The sequence below is a fragment of the Dicentrarchus labrax genome, unplaced genomic scaffold (assembly GCF_905237075.1).
Source record: "Dicentrarchus labrax unplaced genomic scaffold, dlabrax2021, whole genome shotgun sequence".
Classification (NCBI taxonomy): domain Eukaryota; kingdom Metazoa; phylum Chordata; class Actinopteri; family Moronidae; genus Dicentrarchus; species Dicentrarchus labrax.
In genome coordinates, this window is record NW_026136716.1 from 4,102,167 (window position 1) to 4,126,472 (window position 24,306).

The following is a 24,306-nucleotide window of genomic DNA, read 5'->3' on the forward strand; positions in this document are numbered from 1 at the left end:
CAGCCTTGCTCCGGGGCGCACGAGCCCTCCTTCCGGCTGTTCCGATTGGCTGATTTTTAATTGCAGTCCAAACAAAACGGGGAACACAACTTGGTAGTAAATAGTACAGAGGTATTAGCACACGAACGGGGGTGAAGGGGTGAATAAAAGAGGTTGATAAAGTGTGACCTCTGGTGTGTGAGTCCAACCACAGTCATGATAAACTTTTAATTTGTCCCACAAGAAGCTTCAAAATGTTATTTCCCTTTATATTTATAGAGAAATACACCAGGTTAAAAGTATATTTTTGAATATAAACGCGTGCTGTGAAGACTCAGTCAGCTCCAATAGATGGATCAACTCTATCTGACTTTACTGAAGTAGTTTTATCTTCTGTTATTCTTCTTACAAACATATATCCAGGAGTAATGCGAGGCTCCGGAGTTTTATTCAAAACCTGCACGCATTTGACATTATAAGATCTATTGCTAACAATTATAATTATCTGGTAACCTGACCCTGATTGTGTAATAGAATAAGGCATCCACACTGCCACGGTTAGGGGGTTTAATTCCCTCTGGGCCACCCATGAAAAACACAGGAAAGACTTAATGAATAAAATAATAATAAAAAGGTTCACTAAACGGTGCTTGCTTTATCTTGGCATATTAACCCACGTGGCTAGATGACGTGTGTTGTGTGTTGAAATGACAAGATTTTTTTTTAACCAGCTCAAGTTAATTGTTTATGAGCATATAAAAGTTAAAAAAAAAAAAAAAAAAGGCTCATGATAGTGAAGAGGAAAAGCATGACGCTGCACCTTCGTGTCAGAGCGGCTACACAACCGAGAGAGGACGTGTATGTCATGATTTGAGTGCAGAGAAAAAGAAAAAAAAAAAAAAAAGAAAAGAAGAAGGAGGAGGAGGAGGAGGAGAAGAAGAAGCCACTGCAGCCGTGAGCACAAGTCCTGCGCCGCGGCTCTTCAGGAGTTAACGCACAAAGGTTGCGGGGATGATGCGCGCAGGCAACCTCACTGAGGCACAGTGAAAGAGAGAGTGGCAACCAAAACAAGGGCAAATTGAGCAGTCCTGGGGGGGGGGGCACACACACACACACACACACACACACACACATCCACAGATATATCTCTTAAAACGCGCTCCATCCCTCTAACATGACCGCACAACCCCGGAGATGAATGGGGCCTTTGTTAGTGCGTGGGACCCCCTTGCGCCTGTATGGACGCACCCATGGGTGGTAATAAGCGCCAGATATATAGGTCCCACTGCACCCATTGCTTGAGCTGAGGGTGTCTGCCAGCCTGTTGAGTCCACCTGACCCGCACACCGGCCTGCAGCAGGTGATTCTCTGACAGGATTAACTGTATTATGTACTAAAGGTTAGAGCCACATGTCACGCGTTAACCCCAAACACCGCCCGTAAGCCCCTCAAACCAAAGATGGCCCAAAGATTTTTTGACGCAAAGGGGATTTAAGTGCAAATATAAGGCAGGGGAGAAGTTGTGTACTCAATGCCAGTGCCCCCCCCCTTCCTCCCTCTTCTTCTTCTCATCCCAGTAGATTTCATTTGGACTGGGCTCAAAACCGAGGGAGCCTCGTGGATTTGTTTACATTGAATAGGCAGGCTAGGGGCCAGAACCATGGGGCCCTCCATTCATTAATATACAGTGAGGATTTCGCTCTAAATTGCTGCTGTTCAATCCACGCTGCACGCTTTCTGAAAGGGCGTCTCAGGCGGCCAGTGGAAACGTGACACCAGTGAGCAGAGAAGAGGGCTCCTCACTACACGATAACCCCTCAAAATGAAAAAATATATACACAGAATATATGAAAGGAGCCAAAAAGCTGCTCCAGAAATGCTGCCCGAAATCAACGAGCAGTTAAAAAAAACCAAAAACAACACTCCTCTCTGATATATGATGTGTTTATTATTTATTTGCTTATTATAAAAAGGTCCCCAAGTTCCCTGCTGGGGGAGTTCATTTATTTTGTATGCAAAAAAAAAAAAAAAAAAAAAAAAAAGGAGGAAGAAAGAAAGAAAGAAAGGGGGGAGAGGAAAAAAAAATCATCCCCAAGTATAACAAGAGACGAACAGTTAGTGCTGATTTTCATTTGCATAAATTTTCATATATTTTAGTGAAAATAATAGCGGGAGCCGAGGAGTGCTCCTGCTCAGTTGAGGCAGAGGAAAGAAAATCTTAGGGAGCACCGAGTCGTAGGAAAGGGAGATAACCGTTTACAGGCTCCGTGTGAACAATGTGAAGCTATTTCCCTTTTTCTTGGACACAAGGTAAGTCAACAATCATCTATGCGGATTTTCTTTTTTTTTACGCTTGAGGAATGTTAAGAGTTTATCGCCTTCTCGCGGGCGCATTGCTCCACTGTGCCATGCGATATGTTTCTCCATGGACCGCTCGCTGCCTTTAAAAACGATATCTAAGCTCACTTCTGCGCCGAATGTGCACTCATATTCTCCCTAACTTATATTTAAAACCGAATTGCAAATGCGTGTCCGTTTCCCTTTACACCCCCCTCCCTCCCCTCCTCCTCCTTTGAATGCGTAAAAATCAATACGCGCGGCGCTGTTTGCTTTTGCGCCACAGCCTTTTTTTTTTTGGTGCTTTTTTTTTTATATATAAATAGCGGGCAGATGGATAAGCTGTGCTGTTTTGTAGTGAATGTCCACCGGAGAAAAGTGCAATCAATCACATTTTAAGCAGGGAGAGAGAGAGAGAGAGAGAGAGAGGGAGAGAGAGAGGGGGGGAGTGTGAGAGAGAGAGAGAGAGAGAGAGACCCCTCGGTTGAATCCTCCAGAGGGATCGCGTAGGCAAGTGCAATATGAAATCGTTTAATAGAAATCGATCTCGCCGCTGCAAAGTTTGTTTAAAGTTTTATACACAGCAGCTTGTCGACCGCAGCTCGGTCCTGTAAACTGCACCCACCAAGACAGACAGACAGGCAGGCTGACAGACAGACAGACAGACAGACGGAGCTTATAAATAGCCCGTGATTGTAATGAATGCTGGTTTGGTTTTTTTGGCGTTCAAGGAGCGAATGAAGGAGGAAGAAAACTAAAAAACGACAGATTTATTTAAAAAAAAAAAATCTGGTCCCAGAGGCAGTTCTTTTACAGATTATTTATGTCACAACTTCCAAACTCCATCAGGATTTTATCACACATTAACCACAACGTGTGGAGAAGTCGTTTGGGGTTCTTTTTCTTTCCTCCGCGATACTTTTGCTTTTTAGAGGGTTATTATTATTTTTTCTTCTTCCTCCTTCTTTTCTCACGGGTTAACTCCTTTTTCCTTCATTGATGGGGAGCGCATTTCTGAGCCCAGCACTTGGTAGCCATGGTGAGCCCCATAAAAGGGGGAAACACTAGTCGCATTAAGCTGTATGTTTGTGCACTGGAGTCGAGATGAAAAGAGCCTCCTCGGTGTCCCCGGGCCAGCAGCACCGGTGCTCCAGGGCCGGTAACGCGTTACAGTAACGAAAATTACTCCATCTGTGCCACGAACAAGAAATATGGTTTTAGTGCCTTTTTGTGATTTTAGGTATAATTGTCAAAAAAAAAATTGTGTTTATGTTAACTTAACGTGGTCATTTTTTACAGTTTAGTCTAGATTGTAATTTAATATATTAAGTGATGTTGGTACTTCTGATTTTTTTTGAGCCAAATAACGACTTTTTTTTTTTAAAGTCACTTGAAGTTATCGCGATGTTTAAAATAAGATCAAAACCACTCATTGTGTGGTGCGTAACGGGAAAGTAACGCAGCGCACTACTTTTCAAAGCTATCCCTGCAAATTACTGGGATTTTAAACACACTCTGGACTCACATTCGTTATTTCCGAGCTGCACTGAAACCCTACATGCGGGGTCTGCAGCAGTCGGAGGCGTAACACACTCTGGGAGTCATTGTCGGCTTCATCATACATAAAAATATATCATAACTGCCGCCAGGTGTCGCGCTCACACGTGATGCAAATATGAACAAGCTTACACTGCAAAAAAAAAAAAAAAAAAAAACTGCCCTTCTTATGTCACATTTATGAATAATTTTTACGTATTTATATTAATTATTTATTACTTTATTTATTTATTTGACACAGTCTGATCTGGTGAGCTGATTCCACTCGGAATGAATCAACCTCCCTGACATGGATGCATGTGTTTTTGCAGTGTAAAAGGTGCGTTATTGCAATTTTTATGGCGCACCGTCTCCTGAACAGACATGAATTGATGGTTTGCATGACACGATTGGCAATTAAGATATCACCGAGCAGCGAGGAGGGGAAATGACTGGACGGGGACAGATTTTCGAGGGTCAATGTAGAAAAAAAAAAAAAAACAATGTCACAGGCAGCACATAAGCTGTTTAATAAATAACACACTAATTCCTGCTCTTGCTAAAGAAGCTACACGTCAAATAAAACCAGGGCTCCGACTATATTCTGGTCCATCCCTCAATCCCAGAGGCAATTAAACCACCTTAATTTAATTATCCAATTTTTTAAAGATATCCCACCCAGTTTTATTGCAGCCTAGACCCGCACACATATAATTATCCTCCTGCAGGAGCTGCATGAAGAAAAACCTGCTGGTATTGATCAGTGCGGGCCTATCAATGACAGCCCTAGCTGATATGCAAATAGTCTGGGATTAGACTGTTTTTTAAGACAGTCGCCATCTGCAGTCGCCTATAAACCATAAGTGAGAGGCAGCAGGGGCTTTGTGGAAACAGGACTTTGAGATAAATGAGCAAATGAGGGCTGCAGGAGTCATGAATCACACCGGGAGTTAGTGCACTGCTTGACCGCCACTATCAAGCCTTATTCTCCTCCATCGCCAGTAAAACCACTAAAACCAGCAGCAGCGTCCGGGCAGCACAGTGCGGTTATTACTCTGCATTATGCACCCATTCTGTCATGCTGCACAATGACGGTTATTGGTAGCAGGAGGCCGTTTATTTATTCCTGCAGGAGCAGATTGCCTAATTCTCCAAGATGCTTCCATGAACTTGCATCCCCTCCAATCAAAATACATCACAAAGCTGAATGCACGTTTCCTAACCGTGCACTGATTTTGGATTTTTTTTCCTTTCTCTTTCCTTTAAAATCTGCTGTTTTAAACATGATTTAATTAAGAAATATGTTAAAATAGGAACGTAATCACATTTAACGGGGGATAGAAGACGTCCGATGTGAACAAAAATCAATTTACCCACAACATTAATCTATCCTTTCTCCCCTCATAAAACATCCTCACAGTCTCTCATCACTTTGATTCCACTTTCTGCAGCCGCCATGAATTTATGACACCTGACAAACAGATTTATGTGAGCCTGAAAAGGTGGGTAAACGCAGTGTAGGGCGCCTGTAGCTTCCTCTGCACCCATATTCAGATTAAATTGACGCAATTCCATGCCGTTTTAATTATGGCCTACTTAAGTTGCCTATGGGCTACATAATTTATTTTCCTCCCCTTGGTCCAGTCACTAATCCGATACGACATACGTTGAGTGTGTCTCACGTCAGGGCCAAACGTTGATTTAAAGCCGAATCCAACTTGGAGCACTTAATGATAATGTAGCTACTATACCGTTAATTAAATGGGCTACACTGAATATCAGTGTAGGCATTACACATGCCTTCAATTTCAAGACATGAATGGGATTTCTTTTTTCTTAACCCATTCAAACGAGACAGAGGCTCTTTATTAATATTCTATTAATAAGGGCCAGTATAGCGTCATATACACCTCTTATACTGTGGGGTTGGTAATTGCTCTGTATTAAGCTGTGGGCCTCCAGCTTGCCAATGAGCTGACATGCAGGTAAAGATTATATGTTTAGTGTTATCACAGGACTCTTCCAGTGGTGCTCAGTACTCATTCACATCAGACTCAGGCCTGTATGAGCACAGCTGGTATTGATTTTGGATTGGAAATCTATCGGGATGTCATAATTTGGGTTTAAAGTGTGGAAAAATGCACTTTAGAGGACAGGGTGTGTGCTTTTTTTTTTTACGAGCAGTTTCTTTTATGTGTGTGTTTTGGCACTGAATTAAATGATTGAAATGTTTTTTTCTTTTTTTTTTTCACAGCGTAGGAAAAGTGTTTGAATTAGACAAATTAATTAAGTTTTTATTTTGGGGTGCAGAGAGAAAGAGCAACAGATTCAAATTTGTCACTTAACAATATGGTGTTAATGTGAAATAAATGTGAGGCACTAATTAATTTGAGAATAAAAGGTCAAAAGTTGCAGTGAGGTTAGTTTATTATGACCAAAAAAATTAAATAAAATATGTATGGGAGGAAAAGATTTAACTGTATGGCCTGATCCAAAACACACACACACACACACACACACACACACACACACACACACACACACACACACACAGAAAAAAAAGCCACTAGTGCCGGCTGGTGAGGAGGTGAGTGACGGGGGACAGATCTGCAAAGATAAGATGAAGTGCAGCTTTCTGAGTCAGAGGGGTGGAGGAGAGAGAGAGAGGGGAGAGGGGAGAGAGGAGAGAGAGGAGAAGGTGTGTGTGTGTGTGTGTGTGTGTGTGTGTGTGTGTGTGTTTGGGTGCTTTGTCTGTCAGTCTTCAGCCTCACCCCACCCCCACCCTCGTCCCTCCACCTACTGCTCATTGGGTGCTGGTTGCTTCACAGTCTCTGCCACATCCCTCTCTCTCTCTCTCTCTCTCTCTCTCTCTCTCTCTCTGTACCTCACACACACACACACACACACACACACACACACACACACACACATACAGATGTAAAGCACATCAGCATGGACACACATGCCTAAACACCCCCTCCTCCAGCAGCAGCATCAAAACAAACCACAGCGTTATTGTGTAGCTATGCAAATCAGTAGACGGACACGCTGGTATTTTTCTATTCTATTAGTCTGTATTACACATGCTAATCAAGAACGATATTGTGTTATTAAGCAGAGTAATTAATAAATAAACTAAATCCGCAGGAAATCAAATCTATAGAAGTCTGGTTGCTGCAGCAGCCTGGTTTGTAGCCACTGTTCATGTCTCTCCATAGTCCCTGCCTTTTTTGTTTTTGTTTGTTAAACAGTGACGTTCCCTGAGGATAGAGTCGAGGGGAGGGGGGTTTGTGGCACCTCCCTGCCCAGGATTACATTAATCAAAGTATTTATTTCCCTCGGGGAACCAGGCGCAAATCACTCCAAATCCCAGTAAAATTGGATAACAGAAGAACGGGCGCATCTAGGGTAACCTTCTCTCGCGCTTCTTTTTTTTTTTTTTTTTTGCTCATTTCACCAACTTAATGGATCTAGTTCTATCTAACTTTGTGGAACAGTGTGTGTGGAAGAGCAGGGGGGGCAGGGGGCTGCAAGCTAGAGGTATTGAGGCCTTTGAGAAGACAAACAACATAATTGGATGGAAGCGGGCGCTCAGGTAGAGAAAAAACAACACTAACCACATCCCCGATAGGAGTGACTCTGGATATAGAGCTGTACAAATAACAGCCGTTCTCTGATTCCCTGTCGAGGCTATAGGCATGTCTGGGTTCGAGCCAACAGCAGGAAAAACCAGCCTCTAAGATCCCCCATCTGTAATATACGCGTCAACCTCCAAACACCAAAGCTGCCCGCTTTCTCTCCGCTAAGTCTGGTCAATCCATCGCAAAACCCACAAAGTAGTAAAAACAACAAAAATGGCTGATACCGTCTTTGCACTATTTGCTAAGTAATTACGTGTGATGTTTGGGCAAAACCTGGATGGCTAATAAATCAGCAACTGTTTACAGCCAAGCCGGTGCTGATAAGGCAATAAATACAGCACCCAATATGCTGCCTATTACAGGTAATGCAAATAAAATAATAGGGCTGTAATTTTTCCTTATGTGTTGTGGCGCTGCCTCCGTCTTTGATATTCATGAGGGAAATGGGGAGGAAATGTCGTCTCTCGGTCTTTATGGGCGCTGCATTGTAGCGCAAACTCAACGCTCCTGCCTTCGTCCCAATCAGGGATAAATGATGGCCTCGTTGGGTTCGTGTTGGAGGCAACCCTGCCACCCTGAAACACACACACACACACACACACACACACACACACACACACACACACACACACACACACAGAGAAATGCATGCATACACAGTTGTGTGTTTGTTTGTGGACACATGCTTGCACACACATACTGTTGCTGCCATGTATGCTAAGGGGGTTTGAGGGAGCTGGAGTCGCCGGCGGGGGCCTTGACTCAGAGCCAGGCATCTCGGGGGTAAAGGCAGCCTGCCTGCATGGACTAAGTGTGTATGTGTGCATGTATAGAGAAATTCTACTTGTAGAGCACAGAAAGCGGTGCATTTGGCTTTTGTAGCATCTAGTGTGCCTGTGAGTGTGCACACTGTATCCTTACGTCTGTGCACAAAGCTACAAAGTTTACCCAGCCTGTGTGTGTGTGTGTGTGTTTGTACAGTATATACATGTGTGGAGGTGCAGGTGTGAGTCGTACGCAGAGGCAGACAGCTCAAACGGTTCGCCATCACGTACCAGTGTCCATCTGATGATCCATGATGCTTAGCAAATGAGCAGAACATTTACAGCTCTAATGGGAGCAGTGCAGGTTGGGTGGAGGGGGAAAGTAAAAGCATGTGCTGTAAACTCCAAAATCAGCACTTAGAGAAGGTTGTAAAAACACAGTGTTGTTGTGCAAATGTGGGCTAACTGCTGTTGTTATACCCTTAAAAGATCATTATGTTTTAGAGGGATTATTATGATAGTAAACTTTATTTTTTAAGCAACTCTTGAGGACCATTTTACAAGCGTTTGTCTGTGAACTACAAATAGCGAATCAGGTTGCTGTGTTTTGAATGTATTTCTCCAACCAACCAGTCCAGGCCCCCATTGGCATCCAGTCATTTCTGTATGACACAAATTACTACTTTTTATATTATTGCTGCAAATCATTTACACTCTTGATTTCTGTTTTATACATTTGCATATTTTTTCCCCCCAGTTGTCCCGGACAGCCATTGATTTTAATTAATTTCGCAATCGTAACAGATTCTTAAAACTTGCTTCTCTGTATTTATTTTTGCTATAGTTACATAACTGTTATAAGGTAAAACACTAGACTTAATGAGAAGATAATGCAACATTAACAAAAAATGAGTGCAGACTGCAGTGACGATTACAAACTGAAGGAAGTTTTAAGAGCAAAGATAAGAAATGAATGGAAACCAATGGCTTTCTGGAACTGGAAATGCATTCGAAATGCTTAAACAGAGAAACATGACTTGCGCAATTGTTTCAAAAGTGTGCGGATTGACTTCCACATTGTATCCAAATTAATGGAAATCAATGGCTGCTTGCATGAGCTGGAAAAATACATTCAAAACTCTCAAAAGTATACATGCACTGGTAGTTAAGGGGCTAAAACTAAGTTGTATGGTCCTTTAAAAGCCTCCACAGGGCCCCTGTTTGTCCTCAGGCCACACTTTAAGAACCCTGTGTTCGGAGATGTAGGTTTTGCATGTATTATATTGTACTGCGTCTCCGTCACACACACACACACACACACACACACACACACACACCGAGTAAACATGTACGACTGGCTGAGCGTGGTTAGCTAGCTGCAGCTTCAAGGCGTCCATAATAATGATCAGTGGCTCTCAACTTCAGAATCGGGGCTTTGCTGTCGGGGTCGGGCGACTGTTGTTGATGATACGCGGCCGCGGGTGACATGTGCTATTCATACGCGAGCTTGTGTGGTCACGTTTAGCAGCCGGGAAGTCTTGATTCATGTGGGCATTATGCACGCCGGACGCTTATGGCACCTCTCCCTGTTGCTGTGCAGTCAGGCCCATTTGTTTGGAAATGGGTTTACATACATCTTCCTCCAAATGACTCTCCCTCTTCCCCTCCTTGGGCTTACAGCTCTTGCACACACACATATACATATTGGGTAAACTAGAGGCTACAAACATGCAGCGATGTCAGCTGGAAAAGAGGGCATTTAGGTGATGCAATTCACCCTCTGTCGGCCATGTTGGAGGTACTTGGCTGGGCAGCTGTGGTTATGAAAAGCCCATTATGCTTTTACTTGAGCTCCCTCAGTGAGATTCAATGATCTTGGGTCAAGTGATTTTGTTTTCATCCGATAGAATTTGCTTTCTGAGCTATGTAACCATCACTGCTTGGTTTCAAACCCATCCGATTCATGCACCAGCTAATATAAACTTTGCTTTAAGCCTTAGTTAAGGTTTTACCAATTTTGAAGCAACCTATGCCCTACACTGATGAGCTTTTCCCCCGCAGTAGAACCCTGGTCCAAACCTAAAGGCCCAGAAAACCTGTTTTCGCAATCGGCTTCTTACTATAAACCATTAGATCCTACATGAATACACAAACATCCTCTAAACTTGAGACCGGTCGGGTTATTTAACAAGAGAGATTTCTGGATTTTCAGAATGAAAATCTGTTGTCGGGTTGTTTTTAGGTGTAAGAATGTTTTCTTTTTCAGACTTTAACTTTGCTCGTTTAGCTATGAATATTTAAGAGATACACCTAAGTTTTAACGCCACATTTTTAGAGGCTTTAAGGTTTACTTCTACAGAGCTCTGTGTTCTGATTCTAGCATATATTTGTGAGCTTTTGTGCCCATACACACCTGCACTCAACCTCAGATCCTGCAACACAACTGCACTAAAATTTCCCCCTTATTATACTTAAAGATGAAAAGAAAACTCTGCTTCCCTGTGGAAATTAGTCTCACTACCTCCATGGCAGCATCTTTTTAATATCTGTTAAAAATATTTTTGTATTTCTGCATTACGTGGTCTTGTTTTTGTTTTTTTTATCCCCGTCTCTTTTGAGCTCTTTAGACTTTATTTGGGTCATTTTTTTCTCTCTGTACTCTCTCAATCGTTTGTTACTTTGTCTGTTTTTCTGTTGAGCAATTTGCAATGGAATAGTGCTTTAGAAATATTATTTTGATACATTTATAGACAAAATCAACATGCTATCACTAACATTGCCTTGGTAAATTAGCCTGGTTAGCTATTCAGCTATTGGATGTTTGTTGGTCTTCATCAAAGGCTCGACTGTGCTTTAGCCCGACTACTGCAAACTTTCCCATTAGTTTGTGACTTTAACACATTTTTTAAATATTATGTTTCAATTCCTTCGCGCCTGCAAAAGTTGATAAAAGTCCCTCTTTGTGACCTTTTAACCTTCTAACATCACAGTCTTGAGTAGAGACACCGGACGTGATTTCTGGTTGTGAGACAACTGCAAAGCCTCTATAGTAGCATGATTGGCCACACTTATAGGCACGCTCTCTCTTCCCTGCTTCACAGAGCTGCTGCTAGCCCCTTCCGCCCCCTTCCCCGCCATCTCCTCCCTCCTTCTTCGTCCAGGCCTGGCGTGAGCGTTGAAGCCAGCAGCATCACAAAAGCAGCTTTGAGGGGCTTGCACGCTGGCCGCCGACCCCTCTGAGCTCACACCCACCACACATTGCTCACCAAGCAGGCCTTAGTGCAGACTGCAAACCAGGCTAGGAAATATGTCACAAGACTGGAGGGGGGACTCTTATACTACTAACCTCTTTCCTCTGTTTTCATTTCAGAGTTTGGTTTTTTTTGTCTTTAGCTTGTATAAATGACGAGTAGTTAGAGGAGAGTTAAACAATGCAGCACAGAATAGAGCACAATAGAACTTTGTTGTTCAACCAATGTTGGAAAATTGCCTCAGCATGGACTGTCAAGTCAAATATCCCTCTCAGCTTTTGGCTTTTGGTTGTGCACTGTCAGTTCGTCATTCCAGGAAGTGATGTCGACCGTGCGTGAACATGTGCACTGGCCAAGTGCGTGCGCGCTTCTCCATTTGTTGCATATTTTGGCGAGGATTTTTCTTCAAAAATGAACACCAGGATTTGTTTTCAGCCGAGCAGGATCACATTAAATTCGTCCCTTCTGAGGATTTGAACAGGTTTTTTCCATCTTGATATAAATAGTTTTCACTTTTTAAATATTTTTTCACACTGCCTGACATGTAGTGTCACATTCAACACGTCACGTGTCGTCAATTTGGGACAAAACACATTTTTTTCTACTTTTCAAAGCGACATATGGCACCACACATGCTGGTATTAATATACATTGCTTCACACAGTATCACTGCTCATGTGGATGTCTTCATTGTCAAAATAGGAAAAAAGACTGAAAGCTTTTATTATGTTCCTACAACCTCCAAATCAAGGTCTTCCACAGGGACGCCTCCTTTGTATAACTGAACTTGAGATAATGCAGGGTGTCATGTAAAATGAAATTACATGCAGCACGCCGTTCTCTCCTCTGCACAGTGCTGCGCGTCTTGTTCCTCAGACTGTAACCTTCATATTGTAGGTGTGAGACGAAAGCTTAGCAAAGCATGGCCAATTCTCAGCGGTTACGCCTGTGGTTGGTGACTGTGCAGGCGAGGGTGCGTGTTTTAAATTCAGTCCTCTCCGGCGTGCGTGGCTGTGTTCGTCGCAGACCTTTTCGGATTAGCAGTCCACAAACACAAATCCTCCCAACAATGACTCACACACGTCTCAGTACGTCGTCAGTATCTGCCACGGAAACTCAGTTTAGCCTACATTTATCCAACCTGTGTGTTCCCCAGCTAAAACTCTGAATGACAGTGTTACGTAACGCCGCTCTGTTCTCCCAGTAATCTCACTGTATGTCTTTGAGTCTTCTTTTAGGAAAAACTGCACCCACAGGAGTCCATGTCAGCGCTGTGATCCATATTCTGATGTTTAAATGTCTGTTCATATGCAAAATGTTTAAGGAAACAGCTGATCTCAAGGTTAGGCAGCAGTCATTTTGTGTATTTTTGGAAAGTTCAGATTTGTGTTACTCGGTTGGTTTCACTAACAGTCCCAGTAATACCTTTATCTGTATTCAGAAACAGACTCACACCCTCAGAGTCAGTTAGCCAATATTGTTTTCTTAAAATGACACACAGTTCCACTTGTCTCCGATTAGTTTCACTTCTTTCAGGAAGATTCTAGAAACAAGACTTGAATCAGGAAAATGGCAAAATTACAAGAGCTAGAAAACAAAGCAGCTTTGGTGACAACTAGGAAAAATAAACATGTGTCACCATCTCTGGTGGCTCACTGGCGTGTTACTGTATTCCTGTGCTGCACTTTCCAGAAATCACCTGTCAATCAAACAGTGTAGGCGGCACTGTTTTGTCCTTTTACATACATTTTCTCTTGTTGACATTTTAGTTTCTTAGCTGGATTTTTTGCAGGGCCATCACTGCGTATGCTAAGTACCCTGTTCTTCTTCTTCTGCTTACTCCAAACAAACTGAAAACACATCATGTTCCCAGTAAAGAGACACTGAGTGTTTGGACCGGCAAATGGAAAAGCTTTCATAAACTTGCTATAGGCCGAGCTACAGGCGGTGGACGGCAACAAATAACTGCACAAATCTGTTTTGGGACAAATCGAACCTCATATAAACCTGAAAATGTCGTAGATTATGATTTCAAGTCTCAAAAGTGACGTGGAAGACCAGTTCTGTTGGCAAAAGTGGTTTTGTGTGGTGGTAGTGGTGCACAGAACTTTAGCTCAAGTAAAAGTAGCCTTTGTAAGCAGGTAAAAGCAAGTATTATCACCAAAATAAAATATTAAAAGCAAATATAGGAACTCCTGGCTTTGTGGCCGTTCATTTTTCACATAATCGGATGGCTTTTTTAATTCATTTAGTTTCTCAGAAAACGTAATCCTTCAGTGTATCTAGAAAAATCACCAACACATGGATATACATCTTATGAATTGATGCATGTTCATAGCAGTCAAAGCAGAGCTGATTTTAGTCTTTGCTTTTACTGTTGGGTTGAGTGTAAAAATGTTCATACCAGCTGAACTGAACAACAAACTGAACACAGGAGTCAACGAGAGACACATATTGTACCGCTAGCACCCAGTGAATTAAATCCAATAGAGCGACATTTCTATCTAACAGATGATCTTCATTGTGGCTGCTTGATTAAGAATCAATCTGCTCTCTGAATGGAACAATCAGCGCACAGCGGCCTGATACTCTCTTTAGGTCAATGCGTGCTTCTCCAAAAACGATGGAAAAATAGAGACGAAACAAACAGCATGTTGAATGTACAGCACAAAAATGTACTATGGAGTCAAATAAATGTAATGGAGTACATTATCTGCCTCAGAAATGTACTGTAAATGGCGAAATTACAACGGAAATGTACTTACCGGTTTTGTATATTCGTAGTAATATTTTCCTGTAATTTGATTATTTTGTTTACTTATTATTACTTATTGAGTGTACCCATCTGATTCTAATGTCTGTTTTTCTGTTTTGTCTCTTCCCCTTTCAGCAGAGCCACAGTCCCCTGGCAACACACACACACACACACACACACACACACACACACACACACACACAAAACTTTGGTCTTCCTACAGTATGACACTCCTCCTTGTCCCCCATCCTCCCCCTGGTGCACAACCTCTGGAGGTAAGGGCCTTAGCTTGTGTGTGTGTGTGTGTGTGTGTGTGTGTGTGTGTGTGTGTGTGTGCCTGTGCGTGTACCGTCTCTCTCCCTCAGCAAAAGCGGACACGCCGTCTCCCCAGCTTCCGTTTTCCTCTGCACGCCCGCTGCTGGAGTATTCACGCTTCAGGCTGTTTTCTTTGAGAGAGAGAGAGAGAGAGAGAGAGAGAGGAGAGAGAGAGAGACGGAGTATGAAAATATGCAAATGCTATTGTTGAAACGCAGAACGAAAGAGGGGATGGGGGGGGAGGGGGGGGATGCCGCCGCCGCTTCCACCTTTGCTACTTCCGCCTCCATCCATCCATACACTACATGGTGAGAGAGAGAGACAGAGAGAGAGAGAGAGAGAGAGAGAGAGAGAGAGAGAGAGAGAGAGAGGGCTTCAGGTCTGACCAAGGAGAGAGAGGGAGAGACAACAGGGGCAGGATATTAAAAATATGCTGAAAGGCCACCATTGTCTGTTTCAGTTGAGGCCTTTTTTCTGGACCCAATGGTAGAATACACACACACACACACACACACACACAGAGAGAGAGAGAGAGAGAGAGAGAGAGACATGCAGCTATTGGGATAATGAAATCCATCACACCAACCACAAGGCCAGACCTACAAATATCCCTAAGAGAGTGAGAGAGAGCAAGGCAGAGGCCTTTATCACACACTCTGTACATAATGTGTGCATATGACTAAACAGCGTCCATACAGCTCTGACAACATCTTCTAATACCAATAAATCTGACTCGAATTGAACTGAGACAAGAGAAAGAGGCTCGTTAGAGAGGGGTTATGTGATGTGACTAGGTACTAGGTGGAGTGGGAGGGATGTCAATCACAGTCTGTAAAGGTCCTGATACCACAGTGTAAAAATACTCCAGTAAAAGTTCTGTCTAAGAGTATTACCAGCAAAATACACTTTAAGTATCAAATGTGTTCGTAATGTAGAGCGGCTTTCCTTGCAGAGTGTTGAATTGTTATTTATTACCATGTTGGTTTAATACTGTGCCTTAATATTAGCAGCATTCTAATGTTGTGGCAACAAAGTGGCAGAAAATGGAAATGCTCAAGTAAAATACATTAAAGTAAGTACAATAAATCACCTGTGCTGTTGATGTACACTACTGTCCCACAATGCAATGGACACAATTGTCCCATAGTGACGCTAGAAGTCAGTCACAGTTAGGGTTGCAGAGAAAATCTATCCATATATACTAAATTCACTTGAATGCTTAGGATAATTTATAACCTATTCAAGAGTTATTAACATTAACATTTTACACACATTTTTATAACTTTTAAGCTAAAAAATCTGAGGCAAAACCTATGGCAAAATCTTGCCATAAATACCAGCATACATGTAAATCCCAGTAAAAAAGGAGAAAGTCATACGTTTAAACTTTTTTATGAACTAATGGTTTTTATTATGCCAGATGCTCAGCACCCTCCACTTTTCAGCACCCATGAGTGTAAGGGAATGGAGGACGTACGCGCAGTAAATTGAGATTCAAGACACTTACAAATTATCATCACTGGCAGGTGTAATGCCACATGATTGTTAATTTTCACATTTAAAAAGTGGCACATTGTATTGTTGGACTGTCAAGTAGTCACTGCTGCATTGTGGGACTCTCACACTCAAATCAAATGGAGGGTAAATATAATGCAACTTATAAAATGGGGAGGACACAGCCAGCTGAAGAAGGTAGAGTAAACCAAAATAACACAGTATTAAATCATTTGGAAAAATGTTACTTTCTCCAAAATCGCAGTTTGATTGACGCACATTGCATCATTTCCTGTTAGCACGAAACAATGAAACACACTGTTTTTCTTGCATAGATGGGCGCAACTTAGCTTTTGGCTCCGATGTTGTGCCCTATTATGTCATGTAGTGTGCTTGGTTGTTACACTGCTGCCAGTTTCTAGGCTGTGCAATGGCCTTCAAACGTCTGTGCATGAATAAATCATTTAATAGGAGCGCTGTCCTGCTGATACTCGACTGTATTAGATTAGTATGGGACACGGCAACAGGCAGCCATAGAGAGAGACAACTATTCTGTTAGTAGGGATGTGACGATGTATGTTTCTATCAAATCAGGATAATCATGAAATCCTCACATACCTTGACCTGAAGAAGGTGTCTAGCCAGCGTACAGTCCTGTATTGCTTTCCTGTATTATTTCCATGTGTTATGAATCTGTGTAATATCAGCTATTTTTCTAATGTCCAGAAAACACACAACCACACACAGAATAAGACAAGGAAAGAGACAATCATTCACATACAGAAGTAGAAACTAAAACAGACATATAGACACACACACAGACACACTCAGAGAGAGGAAGAGTGTAGCCCTGTGATAGTGGGAAGCCCATTTGTAAAGCCCTCACGCTCTCAGGAAGACTTTTTGAAGTGATTATGAAGACAGTTCAGATCAAAGGATTTGACAAGTCTGAGTGCGCGCCAAATATGAGGCCGGGTAATCACACTCAAGCCCCTCCATACAAGATGGCAGTGGTCCCCCCAGCTGCTTTGCAAATGTAATGTGACACTTACGGATAAACAGATTATCAAGGAATGGAGGGGTGGGGTTGGGTGCAGGGACCAAAAAGAGGGGGAAAAAAAAGAGAAAAATCTCCACAACTTGCAGAAATTAGAGGGGGAGATATAGTTTATTTAATGAACTCTGGGGACGGGCAGTGTCAGAGAAACGATGATTAATTCTCCAGCGCTGATACAGGTCTAAACGATATAATTTGGGAATATTAGTGGGAACATTAGATGATGAGGCTGTATTTCTCGTGGTGGTATGGTAGACTCGGGGGCTCGGGAGAGTGTTTTTTTTTTTTTTTTCCTTTCTCTTTTCCTTCACTAGTTATTATAGATTAATCCATAATCCTCACCACCTAAAGACATTTTTGTCAGTGAAGCTCAGGGATAGAGCCGGTAGAATTTTTTTTTTAAAATATATCTCTGCTTGTGCTCATTTTACCCTCAGCATGATGTCACATTGTCATGTCTCCTACTGAAAATACTCTATCGCCAGCTCCTCTCTGATATACTGTTTGATGAGGTATTTTGGCAGAGCCGAGGTGAGACTTATCAGTTTATGTAACTGGAAATTTTCACATCATGTACATGATTTTCTTAACCTTATGCCATGTGAAATGTGATGATCAGTGCTCATAAAAGGACAAAAGAATGCTCATAATGATTGATATGCATGATTTTTGTGGTTTTATGAATGAATTTGAGGAGAAGAGTGTTGTATAGGGCATGACTACATCATTGCCAAGGTAAATGTCAAGTTTTGCAACTTTGTCATAATGTCAAATAACACACTTGTACTGTATTTGAAGGAATTTCTTGTCGGAAATGTGCAGAGGTTTTTAATTCCAAACCCCATTGAGGAAATCATCATTTTTATTGCTGTTTTGTTGTGTCCCTCTGTAGAGCATTTCAGGACTGTCGAACACCAAACACCGGATAAAGTAAAAGCTTGTGTAGCAGATGTTGCAAAACTATTTGACGAAGTACATGTCATCGCTGTCCCGTGAAAACCATGTGTCCCAATGTGGTGATTTTGAATTGTTCAGATAGCAGATAGTTTAGTTGAGGTGTCCTAAAAAGTTCATTTATGGAGAGAATTCATCGACTTTTGAACCGTACTTTGGTCACAAAGATAGGTGTTTTGCAGAGGACAGAGACAATGCATTTTCTTGACATTGTAAGAAAAATAAAAGGAAATAAATGTCACTGATCTGACTGCAGAACACCAATAATGTATGTTTATGGCTGTCTGATTAATCAATATATAATAATAAAAACAGAACAACAGAAGAATTGCTCTATGTCTCTTTTTTCCTAAGCACAGTTAAGTCTTTACATCAAAAACAAAGTCCTCTACTTTCATTGTACGAGGCGATTAAAGTGGAGCTGAAGTGCCTCACTCAGAGTGACCGAGTGTCCATTTGTCCAGTCAGAAGAGGGTGTGCTCCTTTCTGTCTTTATCTGTATATGTGTGTGCGTTCTGAATGACCCTTGTGGCGGGACAAACGTCCCTTTGAGGGCGCACGGACAGATGGAAGGACGGGGCGACTCAGCGACAGACACAGAGGACTGAGGCTCCAGTGTAGCCGCCGCCACGTGGCCTGAATCCCCTTTCATCTCCGCAACGCGTCCATTTCCTGTCCCTTCGCTCACACAAACAAAACCATGATGCAGCAACACACTGATGGATAGATGGATGGATTCAAGGAGAGGTTTGGTGTTTTGAGGAGTCAAAAGATTTGGGCTGCTGATGATATTGATAACTACTTTCAAACAGCTCCTGGCCTTATTCACATAGAAATATTTTTGGTTTGGTTTATTTGCAAATACAAATGCCAAAAGCTGACAAGAGCACACAGACAGAGAGGCAGAAATACAAACTCTGCAGTTGAGAAAAAGAAACCCCACGGTGCTGATAAAAATATCTCACCCCAAAAAAGAAAAGAGGGAAAAAAAAAAACAAGTTCACCAGCAAAGACACATGTGAATTTGTCACAGCAACAAAATAGTGCCAAAAACTGATACAAAGTGAAATTGTAGCGTTTTGGTTCTTCGTATTTATTAAAAAAAAACACTCAAATTGGACATCTTTGATATCTAATTTTAGTAAAAACTTATATACGCCACCATATTGGACATAATTCTTCCTTTATCACTCTTTAACCCTGCACAGAAACTGCAAATTAATCAATAACATTTTATTAGTATCTGTAAATGCATCATAAAACCAACACCATCATTTACTTTCATAAATTAAAATGGACTTGCAGCACAGCTAAAGCTTTTCTTCCCCTCTAGCTCGATGTGTCAACAAGAGATGTCAATTTGATTGGTCAGTACTGAGGGCAGACTGCTATTGATTGGCTGGTCATTAGGAGAGAGCGGCCCGGCGGGAGTATCAGGGCTGACACCGTTAACACCGAGCGCCGCCTTGTCGACCGCTCTTTAACGAACGGCCATCAACCAACCGGGACCCGGGCCATTGACCCACCAGCTCCTTGCAATTCCTTACTGCCAGGCTGGAGTGTGAGTAAAGGGCTGTGGTGTGTGGTGGTATTGATCTCTGGATGAGACACTGGGGCTGCGGAGGGAAACTGTATCGGAGACAAGTTTACAATCGGAGTGAGAGCGATTTTTAGCTCTGAGGAGTCTCTGGAAGTTAACATCTTGAAAGCCCAAGAAAATAGGCGAAATGCAAAGGGAATACATTGAAACTGGCACTTCTTTAACCATTTGGTATCATTACAAGCTCTTTTTGGTCCCCAAGTGTATATTTATATTTCACACCACTCTGATACTCTGGCTCCATTTGTTTGGAATCGGCAAAGATTTAAAGAAATAAAACACTTCCCCAGAATATGCTGCAGCAACTGTTGTGCTATTTGCAACCAAATGGAACGAGCATAGATGAAATTTGGCCGGCGCAAATGGATCAAGAACAGGGAACAACTGGAAGAGATTTATGAAAACTGATTCCTGTTATTAACATAATTATGTGTCTGATAAATGTCCTTCAGTAGGAGGATGTTTTACATGGATTAATGGAGGTGTGACAATGAGAGGACGGGAAATGGGGGGCCTAAATCTGTCTCCTGGTCACTCCTGCCTTTCTGTACCACACTGAACTAAAGCCTTTACATAAAAATGACACCCATTTGTGATGAAGGTATAGAGCAGAGAGTAATGGTAAGGAGGTCAGGGTGGTGGATGGATGTACACATCTGCACCAACACAATACTGGGTTAACTTCAGCCAGTACTCCTGGGTAGAAAACTGCCCAAGACAATGGGTTGTTATGACCCTGTGTTTGTGTTGTTTTTCTTTATTGCTTTTTGCGATATTTACCCAAATTTAAATGTGGCTGGTAAATGTTCTCTTTTTAAACTTACATGTCACTATTTGTCACTAATAATATGTATATCATTTGCAGTTTTGATGATTCATTTCGTGTTGTATGACTAACAATACATTTGTGACAGATTGGAGGTCAAACTTAAGCTTCTTGTACCTAACACTGGGTCAAAATAAGCCTATTTTTAGTTTGGGTAAAGAACCCAACAGTAATATAAAAAACAGCACACTGATAGTAAGAAGAGTTAGTTTGCGTCCCATTACAGACTTGCAATTTATGTTTAATTAACTTTTATTCCCAGAACCACAATCTTTCCCTCACCATAACTATACTGCAGTTGCCACAGGGAGATATTGCAGAAGGGGGTTTTAAATGGCACTGGAGGTGTAAAAAAAAGAAAAAAGAAGGCATTATTGAATGTAATGGTTTTGGAGAACTGTCCGATATTGACAATCTTGTCTGGTGATAAAAAGAAAAGAAAGCCGTGCTTGAAAATTCTCGCAGGAAACTCCGATTTTCACAAGGTTTGTCTGGATGTGACTCTGAACATGTTTCCTGCAAACACTCCTCCCTCCTCAGGATGGTTTACCTGGCAGTATTCAACAGAAACTACAATTTCTTATTAAATTAAAAAGGTGTAACTTTAATATTTTGTCACATCTTTCATCAAAGTGCTGAAGATTCTAACAATCCCAGCAGGCATTCTGAGGTTGAACAGGTGTTTATTTGATGGTCTGTAAGAAATGTTAAGAACCTGTAGCTGCTGCCTGCATTGCATTGTTAAATCAGGAACCTATAATCTTCATACCAGAACACAAATTTAACTCATTTAATTACAAACTCAAGCTCCATACAGCATGCAGCATTAGCTAAATGCTTGAGGTGTAAGTGAATGTATTACATGCTGTGTATCTCAGGTATTTGACCATTTGGCTGATCAGACGTCTTCATAGTGAGAGTTGGCAGAGGTACAAGTCAACAAAATCGGATTGGTTCAGCACTGCCGTGCCTTCTGGGGTGCCTGCACATAAATCTGTGTGTGTGTTTGTGTGAGAAAGACAGAGAAAGTGCGTGTGTGTGTGTGTGTGTGTGTGTGTGGGTGTGTGTGTGTGTGTGTGTGGAAGGCGAAGAAGATGCAAGCTTGTGTGTGACAGCTATAGCCCGTTTTGGCACAAGCTACTCTTTGAAATACCATTAGCTGTACTTATCAGATTAGTTGGAGAAAAGGATTAACATTGATTGTGATACTGGCTGCCTGTATACTGGTTTATTCAGCTGGTTTAAGTTTGCTCAAAATATATATATATATAAAAAAATTAAATACTTGTTTTTAAATTTATTTTGATCCGAGGAAACAGGATGCACAGATAGCTTTAAAAGACAAACTTATTTTTAATGAATTCTGGTGAGTCTGGTAAAGTCACGGCGATCACAAACTGTGTATTTCATTTCAAATATTTCATGACATCTAGGAAGTGAGGGATGAAAATAGCAAATAAACACGGTGGCAGCCTGGAATATCTGTGTGTGTGACTGGCTGTGTGTGTCAGTTTGAGTGTGTGAGGGAGAGAGTGGCGGGTTGTGATCAGAAAGTGAATGAGCCATTTCACTGGCTGCAGCTCTCTCTCTCTCTCTCTCTCTCTCTCTCTCTCTCTCTCTCTCTCTCTCTCCCCATCTCTCAGAGGGAAAGCCCGAGCTGTGGACAGCAGTGGAAATGAGCTCGGCCGTGCAGTAAGTGTGGCGACCTCGTGGCTAACCCCGCACTGTTTCCACCACTCTCCCCACTAAATGATGCCTACTGTATCCTGCCCAAGAGGAGGAGGAGGAGGAGGAGGAGGAGGATGGAGCCTAAACTCCCCCAGCCTCCCAGTTTGCTCTCAACAGCCAATATGGAGGAGTAAAGGAGCAAAGATATGTTGCATATCCTACAAAGAATAACAGTGAATAGCATTAAACTACATTATGAATTAAAGGTCCCTTAAAAGAAACCATATTTTCTCAATCAGCTTCTTGATGTGAGTGATGGGTTCCCACATGAGCACAAACAATTCTACTTAAGTTAAAGCAGTTTTGGTTATTTCATGTGAAAGATTTGTGTTTCTTTGTTTTCTTTCTCTGTGCTCTTTTGGCAGGTTTGAAGTGGGCGGGGCTTGTTTGGGAAAAGGTGATGTCACATATTTGCTTGCACCAATCAGGATGCAGATCTGCACATTTGAATCAGGATCTAATGACAGTTGTTGGGCTGCTATGTTGTTGATTATTCAACTCCTAATAATTAAAGATGTTTTTAACTTAATGCATATTTAGTCTTAACATATTAGCGTTCCAGAGAAATACTTTTTAGACTTTAAAGAAAGTATGTTCAATATATATATATTGTATTTGAGCATGTTCCCTCTTGAGCTGTGTTGACTTGTTTTTCTTAAACTGAATAAAATATAAAAACCTAAGATGTTAAGAACCGTACATTACATTAAATGGAAAATTGTTGTCCCGTACATCATTTTGCAAATATCAAAGGTCCAAAAATTCAAGCTGATAAACAGTGTTTTGTGTCTTTGGAAACTTTTGGAATTTGAAAATAAAGTTGTGTGGGTTTGAATAATGTGTTAATGCATGAGCTTGCAATGATTAACGATACAACTCTACAACTGTACGGCACTTTATTAAATGCCTACTGGGCTTTGGAACGCTTGCAAATCAAAATGTCAATAAAAATATACTGAAATATACTTCTGCTTTATTCAAATGAAACATTTTTAGCTCAGCGTTGGTCTGTCGGAGTTAAACCATTGCATAGCTTTAAGCAGGGGCCAACTTCTTGCTCTTATTTCAAGGCCAGCGCCTCAACAATCCACAAAAATGCACTTAACTTGTGTAAAAACAGTAACTCATTACAATGGACACTGCTAAATAACAGTTAATATTTCTCTATGCTAAATTAAATATTTACAGGTTTCATAAAAAGCACAGCAGCAGAGACTTCTCTTCGTGTCTGAAAACGTGTCTGTCTTTCTGCAAACATAATCCACGCATACGAGTAGATGTCAGATCACCTTGAGGGTTTGAAGTCTAATAAAGGTAATGCATGTAATGGTGGTATCCCATACAAAGACTGATGTATTGATATTTTGATTAGCATATTTAATAGACAGTAATGAGATCAAAACATCTACTTTTGTAATATATAATGATTTTCATATGAAGAAAACAACAGTGTTTCACAGGTTATACAAACGGCTTCTGAAGTGTTACATAAGATCAAGATTAATTGGACTGTTTTTGTCTGTTTTGGTCCGAGTATACAAAAGCCAAATGCACTTGAAAAACACGGTGTTATGGGCCAGAAAGTGACCATTTTCTTCTATGAAACAAAGACAAGAGCAAAGCCACAAGTGGTGGAATTTTCTCATCGATTACCAAAGATTCACCGCGTTTCTTTCACGATTGTCAACATCCGTCTGCGACAGCTCGCGACTGCAGTGTAAAGGTGGTAAAAGCGGAAAGGGGTTGTAAAATGAGAGGAGGGAAATCTGAGAAAGAGATGGATACATAAAGGGAGAGAGAAGTGGGAAGAAGACGTAAAAAGATCCAAGAGTGAGAGTAGAGAGAGGAAGAAGCACACCTGTAGAGAGAAGGTGAGGAGTAGAGAGAGAGAGGGGAATAAAGAGGATGTAAGTGGGGAAAGAGAGAGAGAGAGAGAGAGAGAGAGAGAGAGCAGAAAACATCCAGCTCTGCTCTGAGCTAACCCCTCCTCACAGGGGAGCCAGCTGGGCAGATTGCATGTGAAAACAGAGGCTTTGATGGTTGCAGGTAGCAGCTTTTTTGCCCCCCTC

The 24,306-nt window shown here is 41.7% G+C and overlaps 1 long non-coding RNA gene across 1 annotated transcript; it reads left to right on the plus strand.

Moving 5' to 3' along the window:
- Nucleotides 1-2,078: 2,078 nt before the first annotated feature.
- On the plus strand, nucleotides 2,079-18,411 carry LOC127378586 (uncharacterized). Its single transcript, XR_007888084.1, has 3 exons — nucleotides 2,079-2,289; nucleotides 14,399-14,538; nucleotides 18,022-18,411. It is a non-coding gene; the product is annotated as an uncharacterized LOC127378586 (long non-coding RNA).
- The last annotated feature ends 5,895 nt before the right edge of the window (nucleotides 18,412-24,306 follow it).